We start from the raw sequence: 12,351 nt of genomic DNA, 5'->3' as shown, positions 1-12,351 counted from the left end.
TCACATAATTTTTTGAAATTTTCTGGATTTTTTGGTAATACTTGTTTTTGGTAGTGTTTAAATTCATGAATATTTCAATGTATCGTTTGAAAAAAACTGACATAGAATCTTATCCATTTTGATTGGAGAATCCATGTCCTTGTTTTGTTTAAACTTGTAATTGTGAAGGGACGCAACTCAATTGATAATTACGTAATTTTTGTATATAAAAAAAAAACAATGCTGAATGTATTCCTACTGTAAATATCGAGTTAATAACTCATTGTAAAGCGAGAACAGGGTTAAAGGCAACGTCTGAGGCCCAGATAGTGTGTTTTTATTTCACAAGAAAGACAATAAAGTTAAGGTCAGTGCATTATTATGTAGTAGGACAGGGTTCGGATACTGGATGCAGCGGCAGATGAAACTTAAACAATAAACAAGATATAATTTGATACCTTTTTTTATTATAAATTAAACAACAATGGATTCTGGAAATGTGACGTGTGCCCTTAATGTCTCAAAATGATTGATTTGCCCGAAATGCTAAATAAATCATGAAATCTATACGCCAAAGTATATTTCTCAAACTACAGAATGAATTATCCCACTGTGGTGAATCGATTCATCGATCCTGTACAGCCCGTTAACCCACTATTAAAATCGAAATCACCGAATTCTTCCACACGAATCAAGTGAAAAGGCCGCAATGCCTATACCTTCAGTGTCTGACAGTAGAACGCAATGTCTAAACTACTAGAACACTATTAAAATCGAAATCACCGAATTCTTCCTCACGAATCAAGTGAAAAGGCCGCAATGCCTATATCTCCAGTGTCTGGCAGTAGAACGCAATGTCTAAACTACTAGAACACCATTAAAAACGAAATCACCGAATTCTTCCTCACGAATCAAGTGAAGAGGCCGCAATGCCTATATCTCCTGTGTCTGACAGTAGAACGCAATGTCTAAACTACTAGAACACCATTAAAAATGAAATCACCGAATTCTTCCTCACGATTCAAGTGAAAAAGCCGCAATGCCTATATCTCCAGTGTCTGGCAGTAGAAGGCAATGTCTAAACTACTAGAACACCATTAAAAACGAAATCACTGAATTCTTTCTCACGAATCAAGTGAAAAGGCCGCAATGCCTATATCTTCAGTGTCTGGCAGTAGAACGCAATGTCTAAACTACTAGAACACCATTAAAAACGAAATCACCGAATTCTTCACGAATCAAGTGACCAAATTCCAATATGGTTTAGTATGTGGATCAATTCAGCGATCCCCACAGCGAAGCGAGAAGTAGATACAAATTTACTATGTATCCCCAAATCAGAACTATTATCTAAGAGTAAGAAATGCGCTCAAACAATCTAGCCCAAATATAAAAGAAATGAAAATCAACACAATCTGGTTGATATGAGGCGATTATTGACTCTGACAACCGGTCTGTGTCTTACATATGATAAGGTTACCTTACCTTGGGATTTACTAACTGAAACTCCCCCGATGAATGATACGCGCCCAGTTTTATAGTCGAAGCATGCACGTGCGCGATAGTTGATTGGCTCGCCAACGCCAAGCAAGTTTGGGCGACTGGTTTGAAATTCTTTATACACATCGGGCGACACTACCACAATTATTATTAAAGAAAAAAATTGTAGGAAATTCACAACAGTACTGTCAATACTAGTAGCTATAGGCCTACAACGTTTAAAAACAAAAACAGCAGATCTAGATCAGAAAGCTATCTATAAATCTATACAGGTCAGAAGATATAAAATGCATAATGTAGCCTAAACATCATGTTCGACAACATGGACTTTGATACAATTACACCATAGTTTAGGATTACAATTTAAATGTCTGTTAGTGTTAGATTTAGGCCTAACCGAAACATTAGATTAGGACACTTCAGAGACCTAGAGTAGACTTAAGTGTTTGGTTTAATTTAATTTAAATATATATCACAACACAAATCTTGAAGAATGCCCTTCAGACGTTCATACACAATTACATCATAGTTCACATTTTAGGCTTACAAGCACAAACATATTATTATTAATAAAATGTCTCTGTTAGATTTAGGCTTAACCGAAAAATTAGGACACATCAGAGACCTAGGCCTAGCATTTGGTTTAATTTAATTTAAGTATATATCACAACACAAATCGGGAAAAATTCTCTTTACATGGTTTATTACTTTGGTATATGTATTAATGAATTAAAGTCTGCCACTTATTGTATGATCTCACTAGGCACATTCAGTCCATAAGCTTACTCTGAATTTCAGTTCTGGGGTGTGATATTGGTTATTCTTGTTCCTTGCTAAAATATGAAATAACACATAGTCTTAATTCAGTTCAAATACTGTAATTGACTACATAGACAAGAACAATCAATGGAGTAAATTGACTGTTCAAGAAAAAATGGATTACATACACTAAGGTTATAAATACCGGTAATAAAAGATTGACACCCTGTCAATAATGAGATGAGGGCAGATCCAATCGAATCATTGTTCATCATCTCTTAATTGTATTATTAAAAGATTGATCCCTTTACATGTGAATACCAGTAGTAGTCCTGTCTTCACAGGGGATGCCCTGTGCAATAACATTATATTATAAATATAACTCCACCCAATCTATTAAAGTGAAAACAATCTGTATTTTCAGTGAAAAGAACAAAGATTTTCTGTCCATTACAGCCTGATCTTTATTGCAAATTTATTTTTCAGATCAGAATAATTAAATAATGGGTGGTTGGAAGCTAGAGGTATTCAAGATGAGCATGTACATGTCCTTCCCTGTTGTCCTCTTCTACTATTTTAATCAACCAGCATTCTTTGAAAACTGGATGACGAGTAAAAAAAATGAATTATTTCCCCGCACCGATACAGAAACCAAAGATCAGTTAGATAAATTAAAACATTTTATGGAGGTCAAAAGAGAAGAAAAATGGAAGAAATAGAAATCTTAAAAATTGTGTTTTGTTAATATAAAAATATGGTATATCAGGTTGTTTTCTTTGAGAATGTGTGTAGAGAATTGATTTCATTTTAATTAAAAGAAAAAAAAAACACATAAAAATATTTGTTAGACTGTATATCATGTACATAAATCTATGATGTACAGGTATGATACCATTGTATCATATAAAGAACATGTTTGTGAGTCTTCACATCTTTCTAAGAGAAAGAGGGAGACTGTTGTGCAGTACAGTCTACATTGTGATAAAAGAAATTTAAATATACTTTATGTATTTAATTTGGCCTATTTAAAATAAATTGTAATTATCATTTTCCATGAATTAATTTCTAAAATGCACAGAATATTGATAATATGTATAATCATAATTAATTTTATGTGTATATATTTTCCATTGTTGGATAAGGTTTTTATCTTTATATTTTCAATCAACCCAGGGTCCAAATTAGATTTATAATTAGACCAGTTTGTTAATTACAAACAAAAAATTGAGCAGAAGGATCATGAGCTAATTAAACAGACATATAATAGGGAAATCACCAACAAAAATGGTATCCAGATAGTCAACCCCCTTCCAAATTTTTATCAGATAATTTTGAAATATTGGGCATCTTTGTGACTACAAAGATTAAAATCATATAAATATTCAAGAAAATTTAATCCAGGGACGGCTGAAAAATAGGAGCAGACAACCAATTACTTTCCCATATCACAGTACTAATGTAGTTCCTGTTGTTTTAGACCTGGTAGAATAAACTTAGAGCCCCCCCCCCCCTAAAAAAAAAGAGACACAAATTGAAGTGAACGGGGTGGGGGGAAGTTTGAGGTCTGCCCCAAATTAATATGCAGGGTTGTCTCCCTTGAATTGTATTATTAAATATTAAAAATATTTCTCACTGTATGTACTTAAACATAGGCTTAAACATACTGATTTATTTTAATAAAAAATAAAATAATAGATATCTTTTACAGTCTTTTTAAAGGTGTTGGAGTTCATGACTGTAACAGTCAGCCAAAATAAGTATAAGTGAGATCTGGACAGCTAATGGTAAAAAGCATGTCGGCTATCCAATTTGTGATGGGGGTGGAGATCCCTGGGTTGGTTCACAATATCCTGTTGTAATACTGTTAATTTAAAGGGATGGTCCAACAATTTATTCTTGTAAAAATATATATTTATTCAATATATAACATATTTATCTCATTTTTTAAAAAAATGATTTAATATTGACAAACTTAAACAATAAACATAATAACAAACGATTTCATTATATACTGACATATGAAATTTGTATAACCACATTCTAATTTACAAACTGTATAACTCATCTAATGGATTGTAATAGGCCTATATATGTACACTATAAGATGGAAACTAACTTAGCTTCCATACAGAGTATGGCAACCACTGATGAAATTTCGTACTTTTAAGATTCTGCATAAGTGGTAGCTAGGCAACCCATTTTAGCCTCTAATATTATTCAGATATTTTGTGAGTAGCTAGTACATGTAAATCTCTTTTCTTTGGGAACTTAATTTGGGCCTTAAATCTCATATTAATATAATATTATGAGTGTATATAAAGCTGATTTACATTCATTTTTTAAAACTGTAATTTCAATTTATAATCCCCGTTGTTCGTCGAAATACGGTTTGATATTGCACTTAACCAAAGACGTTTTACCTCAAGGGCCCTATTGCAAATGGCACTCGGAGGTATGGAGTACACGTCGTCGCCAACTGATTTTAAAATGGTACATCGTGTCTTAAATATTGGATACCAGCAGCCCATATTTTCACGGTAATATTGATTGTAATGGACGTATGTCAATTCTTGGACTTTGATAATTAGCTAATGTCTAGTTATTTGGGTTTTGATACGTCTAATTAATTACATTCATTTTCTCGTTAAAAGTTCTACTGCTTGTTTCAATTGACAAAACAGCACAAATAGTATGATAATTTAGCGACTAAAAACATAAAATTTAATCAAAACATAGAGATAAAAAGAGATAAGAACCAAGTTATAAAATCGATAATGGCTCTCATAATATATTGGAAGTAAAGTAGAAATACATATCACAGTTATGACTGAAATACAAAATAAAAAGGTTACTTGTGTATGTCTCTATTTTTTAATTCAAATGATACAGCAACAGCTTTGGACAATATGGATGTAAAAAACATAGAAGGGTGGGGGTATATGAGTTCAAGTTCTGCTTTCTTATAGCTTCGTGTTTTGGGCATTTCATTTATATGTATTCGAGATGTTTTCTCATTTAAATCCATTAACAAACAGTCACCCAACTCATATATTGCAATGGGTGAAAATAACAGCGTTTTTCGAAGATAGTTTAACGATGCTTCACCCACGTTTGTTTATTTTTGCTATAAATAGGTTTTAATAAATTCATATAGATTATTAACGAAAGAGATGTGGTTTAAAAAGAGCCCTACAATAATAAAAATAGCCATGAACTGATTCTTGAAAATACTGTTTATATAATTTAAACAATTGTTACAGTTTTATACTAAAGAACTCTTCTTGGTCATCATGTTCTGTTGGACCTTCTTGTCGACGAATTCTGCTCTCATGAGCAGACCTACTACAGGCCATATAGTCATTGATATGAGAAGATTTTACTGCAAAACTATCTGCCACACTAGCTTTACTTCCATGCAGAACCTTTTGAAATAAACAGAGACAATTAGAATATTGATTTAGGGATTACGAGGCAGAGTGGTCTAACGCTGCGATTAAGATAAAACCTTTTGTTTCTTCATTGATTGAAGTGGTAGTGATTGCAATTTCGAGTATGTACACACACAGTTTTCTTCGGGTGTCTCTGGCTACCTGCCCCTGTTAAAGATCTCTCCGTTCCATGGATTCACCCACAGCAACAAATTATTCCTCTGAATATTATAACTGTAAACATTATAAATCAACAATATATAACCTTAACATTACCTTAAGAGTTTCTGTGATATCTTTCATTTTTTCCTTTAGGGGTAAGTCTGAAAATATATTAAAACATACATTATGCAAAAACTACATCTGCAGATCTTTCTTTAGGCCTGAAATATTATCTAAATTATTAATTAAACATTAATTAAACATGCATTATGCAAAATCTGCTTATTACAAGTCTTTCTTTAGGCCTGAAATGTTATCTAAATTATCAATTAGACATTAATTAACTTATCCAGACCATAATAAACTCTCGATGTCAAGGCTATCCTTCGATGTTGGCTCTATTAGATTTCGATATGCCGCTTAACGGCCATTGATAATTAAATCAAAACAGTGGATAATCGAGACCATGGTGTTTATATTAATGATTTTAGTAATGATGACCGAGACTATGCGAAAATTTCACCCGCTTCGTTCTCGGTTCATAGTGGATCAATTTGACTGAAATTTTCAGCAAATTACCTTTACACTATCTAGTTTTTAACTATTATAGCGAGAATTGAAATCTCTTTATCTTATCTCCCATTATGTATCTTTAACTTATCCAGACCATAATCAACCCTCGATGTCATCGCTAGCCTACGATATTAATTTCTGGATTACAATCCGATGTATTCTCACACTCATTGATTATTAAATCAAAAAGTGGATAATCTAGACTATATTATTTATCGTACCGACTTCAGTAATGATGGACGAAGCTAGGCTTAAAATTCAATCACTAAATTCTCGGTTAAGACTGGATCAGTTTGACTGAAATTTTCAGCAAATTCCCTTTACTATTATAGCGAGAACTGCCAGCTCTTTATCTAATCTCCCATAATGTATCTTTAATTTGTCCAAACTACTTCATCATTTTATTTAATCACGGCTTATTTATAGTTGGGTTAAAATACGGCGAATAATCCACCCCAGTTATTTTTGTCCCCATTTCAACAGTAATCGACCGCCAAGTAATTATTTAAATCTGTCTCTTGGTATTTACTTGGTTTTTTTTATGAAACAACTTATACTTACCATTTTCAATGCCACTGTCAACACTTTGCCTTTGTGTTGATCCTACAAAAATAAAAATAGGCCTATTTAGTTTAAAGTGTTCAAGTGTTCTCAAGGATTATAATATTGTCAGGAATGGCACATTTTGATGTGTAGTGGGATATGCATTATCCATTCAAGTAATCTTACATGGTTTTTTTCTGGGTTCTCAGGTTTCCTGCGCTAAAGGAAGACTCTCTCTCTCTCTCTCTCTCTCTCTCTCTCTCTCGATAAATATACTTGGTCTAGACTCACTCCAATCGAGAGGAGATATTTACTTATATTATGACACATTACCTACAGTTATAAAAAAAATGTAATTATTAAAATATAACGTTATTAACCTTTGAGCGATTTCTCGATCTCATCCATATTGTGTTCAATTTCGTCAGTTATTTCCGATATAAGCTGAGGTGTAAGTGGCACGGTTCTTAGCTTAGTATTATTACTTGGTGGCATAAATTTTCTTGTTATTCTCTGACTTTCAACCTCCCCAATTAACTGACCCAAAATAGTGTTGATATCTCCAAGAAAGCCTCTTAATGCCATGCGTCTCTTTTCGTGTAGGGTCTGATGTTTTTTATTCGGTGCTAAAGAAAAGATATTTTTACGTATTAAATACAAATGTGTTTCAGAATGACAGAAAACCATCGGAAATAATCTAACTGCGAACACAGCCCGCTTGGATTTAAAATCTGAATTCATAACCTGTTTGAAAGAAGCCTTCATGGATTCAAAAACTAAATTCATTACCTATTCGAAAGAAGCCTTTGTGAATTACAGAAATAATTCATAACTTATTCGAAAGAAGACTTCACGTTTTCAAGAACTGAATTCTTCGTGGATTCAAGAAGTAAATTCATTATCTATTCGAAAGAAGCCTTCGTGGATTCACGAACTAAATTCAAAACCTATTCTAAAGAAGCCTTCATTATGAAACCAACGAACAGCGTGTCCTGTGTCTTGTAATTTATAAGCTGCATATGCTCACAGTTGCGAATAGCTATAGATAGACTTCTACAAAAACTAAACCGCACGCACGGCAATTTATTTTAGTCTTATGTTTTAATCATAAGTAATGACAAGTTTGTAAGCAACACAAAACGAAATAAGAAAACTTACCCGAACTTGTAGAAAATGTATAATCACCGTCTTTGGAATCTATATACAAAAAAAGGGGAAACGTTTTAAAAAAAATTATTTTAAAACAGTAACTTTACGGTCTGGTACACGTTATACTACTGTTAAACTCCGGGAATACTTGATCGTGAAAATATTATTCATAGCTACTAAAACTTTAATTTCTTACCACTTGGCCCAAGGTCATAAAAGTCTTTATACTTTTCAGGAATCTGCTTTACCTCTACGCGAATGCTGTTAATCAGAGGTTGTAAGACATTCATATCATAATTGTTTTCTGTAAAGTCGTCGTGGGGACCAAACCTCTTCGTATGTTCATTGTCGGTTCTCTCTTTTTGTAGTTCACACTTTAGTTTGCAAGTACCTTTGCAAATGCTGACAAGTCCATTTCGAACACTTTCGTCCAAAGACGTCATCTAAAATGTGGAAATACAGTTTTTAATTGCGGCTGACTGAAGTCATTTATGGTCTTCTTGGAGCGATCTGGGGCGTGGTGTTTGGGAGAGGGGCAGGGATTATGCTGTGGGAGTTGCGGTGGCTTAGTGTGTATGATGCTGGATATCTAATAGGATGGACCAAAAGGCAGAGAGACGGTGGGGGGGGGGGGGAAGTCCACTGGACACAAACCAGGTCATTTCGGGACTAACACATGGTTCAATTTTATTTCAATAATCCAATAATTGGAGGACCTGTAGAAAACCCACGATGTTGGACAGGCGATTCTACTCATTGTCACGTACAACCGAGGAATCGAAACCACGTCGGTTGACTCAATGACAGACCTTATGATACAACGCACATGCGTCGGGCTGTCGATTAGGGAAACTTCGTAAATTTTTGTCCTGTATGCGCTCCATGAAATTTTTCCGGGGATTCCAGTATTTTTCTAGTATGAATGGATATTTCTACTTTCCATATAATATACCAAAATTGCCATACTTTTATTGGAAATAACCACCCGATAAATACTTTTCTGGGAACGTAGCTTTAATGGGTAACCCTTGGGTAACCTAATCTGTGTGTAAAGTGACGTAATGTATACAATATTATTAGCACAGGTCGGGTGAATATTTATAAATCGTATACCCATAAGTGGATAGACTTTAAATGAAAAACGGGCTACTTGTACAATAGGGAGCACTATTTATATGAAATGTTCTCCAGATAATAAGTATACATAATGCTTCGTGCACAGCACTATCACTAATTTATATCTTAAGTATAACGATAATTTAGACTCGATTTAAGAACCCAAAGCTAAAAGATAACGGAAAACCAGTGAACCAATTCCAGTAGCGCATCCAGAGAAGGGTAGGAAGGGGTCCCACAAAAGTTGTGATGGAGCCCTTCCCCTCCAACAATACACCACTACCTATTTTCCTTTGTGTTAAACAGTATACCAATTCCCATTTATCCATAATTTGGCAAACATTCACTATGACAGGACATGGCATTTCACTAAATTTTCTCATGGAAGCATGACACTGACCCTATCCCCCCATCCCCCACCAGCATCCATATTTGATACCAGAGACGTCACTGATTGACAGTAATTTTGCCTACGTAGTAAGAGATGGGGTTACACGCCAAAAAACTTACACCTGCAGTGTTATTGTGGATATGGCTTGTTTGTTTCTTTTTTATATTGCAGAGTCATGTATCACATACGTCAATACTATAGAAATACAGACGTACAAGCGGCAATATACACTCGTAAATAAGGTCAATAACAATAACATAGCCTTTATACTTCCCCAATCCTTAAAGATTATTTAAACATGGTGAAGATTATTAAATAGATAAAATGAGATAAAATATTACGTTCATACAGTATGTTGCAGTTCTAAATTCACAACATAGCTTTTTATGATTATATATACATTTCCTTGAAGTGTTATGTATAGATAATATAAAGAAAGTTAAAACAAAAATTACAAGTTCGACAATCTATATATTAGGAAAAATTATCAGAACCATAAACTATATTGTAGGCCTAAACATCGAATCGCCATAAAAATTTATGCTGGAATTGATCAATAAAGATGAATGTGTTGTGTAGTGAGGGAGGGGGTCTTGCTAATAAGAGTACTTTTGTTTTTATGTAGGTAAAGTATTTTTTAACTTTGTATTCAGAGCTGTTGCCCCCTTATTAACTCACAGTAATATTGTCAAAACAAATGTAGATGTAGTTGTTTATATCTTTCGATACCACTTCGATTTTATAACAGAGCGCTATCGAACAGCATTTAGCTGGATTTTGGGCACCGTATAATTGAACCAATTATTAATTATTATACATTCTATATAAAGACTATATTGTGAAGCCTATATTACATAAGATAAACTATTTTCTAACACAAGTTCGACTCCATATAGAACAGCCCAGTGGTTTTCAGCGGAATTTTACCAAATTGCAATCATAACTGGTGATTCAGGTCATGAACGGCTGAGAAACATAAGTGCTTGAAAGTCTAATGACCCCAGTGGATCGTTCTCTGGGTCTAAGGTAGAGACTAAATGCTTTGGGAATGTTCCAAAGAATGTCCCTGTAAAGTTTCAGTCAACTCTATTCGCTAACGGCTGAAAAATAAAAGTAGAGACTAAATGCTTTGGGAATGTTCCAAAGAATGTCCCTGTAAAGTTTCAGTCAACTCTATTCGCTAACGGCTGAAAAATAAAACCTAAAATAAACTTGAACGACGTTGACGGCCCTTTAGGACCATGGAGTAAAATAGTGATTTTTATCATTTCTTACCTTCCGTGGGAACAAAACCAAGTCTATTAACGCGTCTTATTATTCTGTTACTGCAAAATCAACAAAGTTTAACCTTCTTTTCGATTTCCATGTATTTTATGTTCCGGGTTCATATGTATTTGGTGTCACATGTGTAATAGGGAATTCCTATAGTTAATAAAAGATCAGTCTATTCAGGTGATATACCTACTAATTGTATCAGATTCGTTGTAATCAGTGCTTTACTTACACTGTCTATTAAATGAGCAATTACTAAAATCAAACTCTTTGTGGGGATTATGCAATTTAGACCTACAACAATAATGCCCATTACTTAAAGATGCATTATGTAAGATTTAGATAAAGAGATGACAGTTCTAGATATAATAGTTAATAAATTAGATAACGAAAAGGGAATTCATTGAAAATTTCAGTCAAATTACTTCATTCTAGGCAGTCTCCATTTTCATTGCTACCGTTGTTACGATAATAAAGTCTCGATTATTCCTTTTTAAATTAATTCATTAAACGGTTGATTATGAGTTTGTCATTTAAATAAATCTCTCATTAATAATTTTTATAGCACTTTAAGCACAAACAACGATCTCAAATATTCAGATTTAGCTCTTAAATAATACATCGTTAATATATCGACAACAATAATGTCGTCGGTGACGTGGAAATAAGTGAAATAACATTATAATTTGCTAATATTATTGTTATTTGAGGGTAAATGAGAATGTATGGGGCAGACGATTGATTAGTGGGGTGATCCCCATGTGCATCCTGGATTAATTGTCGGTGTCTTTCTGCGATAAATTACATAGATGGCAGGTTTTCTCCCGACGGTTAGCTGACCAAATGTGTTGCCTAACCCTCGCCCACAAACCCAGTGCCGGACTGGTGGGCCGAAGACCAAGGCGTACACAAGTACGCCCCCAATGCGCGTCACGAGAGCGCCGAAGAGGCGCGAGTGTTCGAGGTTGATCTGGAAAATTTTGAAAATCGACAACCGCAAACCCATTTTCCAAGCATTTCAGACCAAAGCAGAAGAAGGCAATTTTTGATTTCCTGATACAATTAGATAACAGAATGACCCAAGATCACTATCATTAGATGAATTTGAGAATTCTCTTGAGTGTCAAAAACAAAAACCTTTTATTCTCCGTGATGAAAATAATGCAAATTATAATATACGCACAGTACACGTATTTGACAGTTCGGTTGACGCACATCACAGAAATAGCGAGAATCCTTCTTTCTTTTCTTTCCTCCCCCTCTCCTTTCTTTCCTTTTTCTTTTTTCCTTTTTTCTTTCTCTTTTTTCTTTTTTCTATTTTCTTTATAGGCTTAGGCCCACTTATTTTTTAATGAGCTTGACAGGTGGACAGGTTAGCCCAGTCCGGCACTGCACAAACCACCTGAGTTGATAAATCTTTTCCCAGGTTTACGCTTTTATACCGAATGAAACCTTTAACTGGAGACAAAAGATTGCCAC

General features: G+C 34.1%; 1 long non-coding RNA gene across 1 annotated transcript; it reads right to left on the bottom strand.

Moving 5' to 3' along the window:
- Window positions 1–4,131: 4,131 nt before the first annotated feature.
- Window positions 4,132–10,997, bottom strand: LOC126810742 (uncharacterized). The gene is made up of 7 exons (XR_007675287.2): window positions 10,876–10,997; window positions 8,290–8,536; window positions 8,103–8,141; window positions 7,325–7,570; window positions 6,963–7,004; window positions 5,943–5,989; window positions 4,132–5,660 (listed from the first exon to the last, which is right to left on the bottom strand). It is a non-coding gene; the product is annotated as an uncharacterized LOC126810742 (long non-coding RNA).
- Between the last annotated feature and the right edge of the window lie 1,354 nt (window positions 10,998–12,351).

Source organism: Patella vulgata, chromosome 2 (assembly GCF_932274485.2).
Source record: "Patella vulgata chromosome 2, xgPatVulg1.2, whole genome shotgun sequence".
NCBI lineage: Eukaryota > Metazoa > Mollusca > Gastropoda > Patellidae > Patella > Patella vulgata.
The sequence above is the reverse complement of the archived record's forward strand: the minus strand, read 5'-3'. Positions and strand labels throughout refer to the sequence as shown.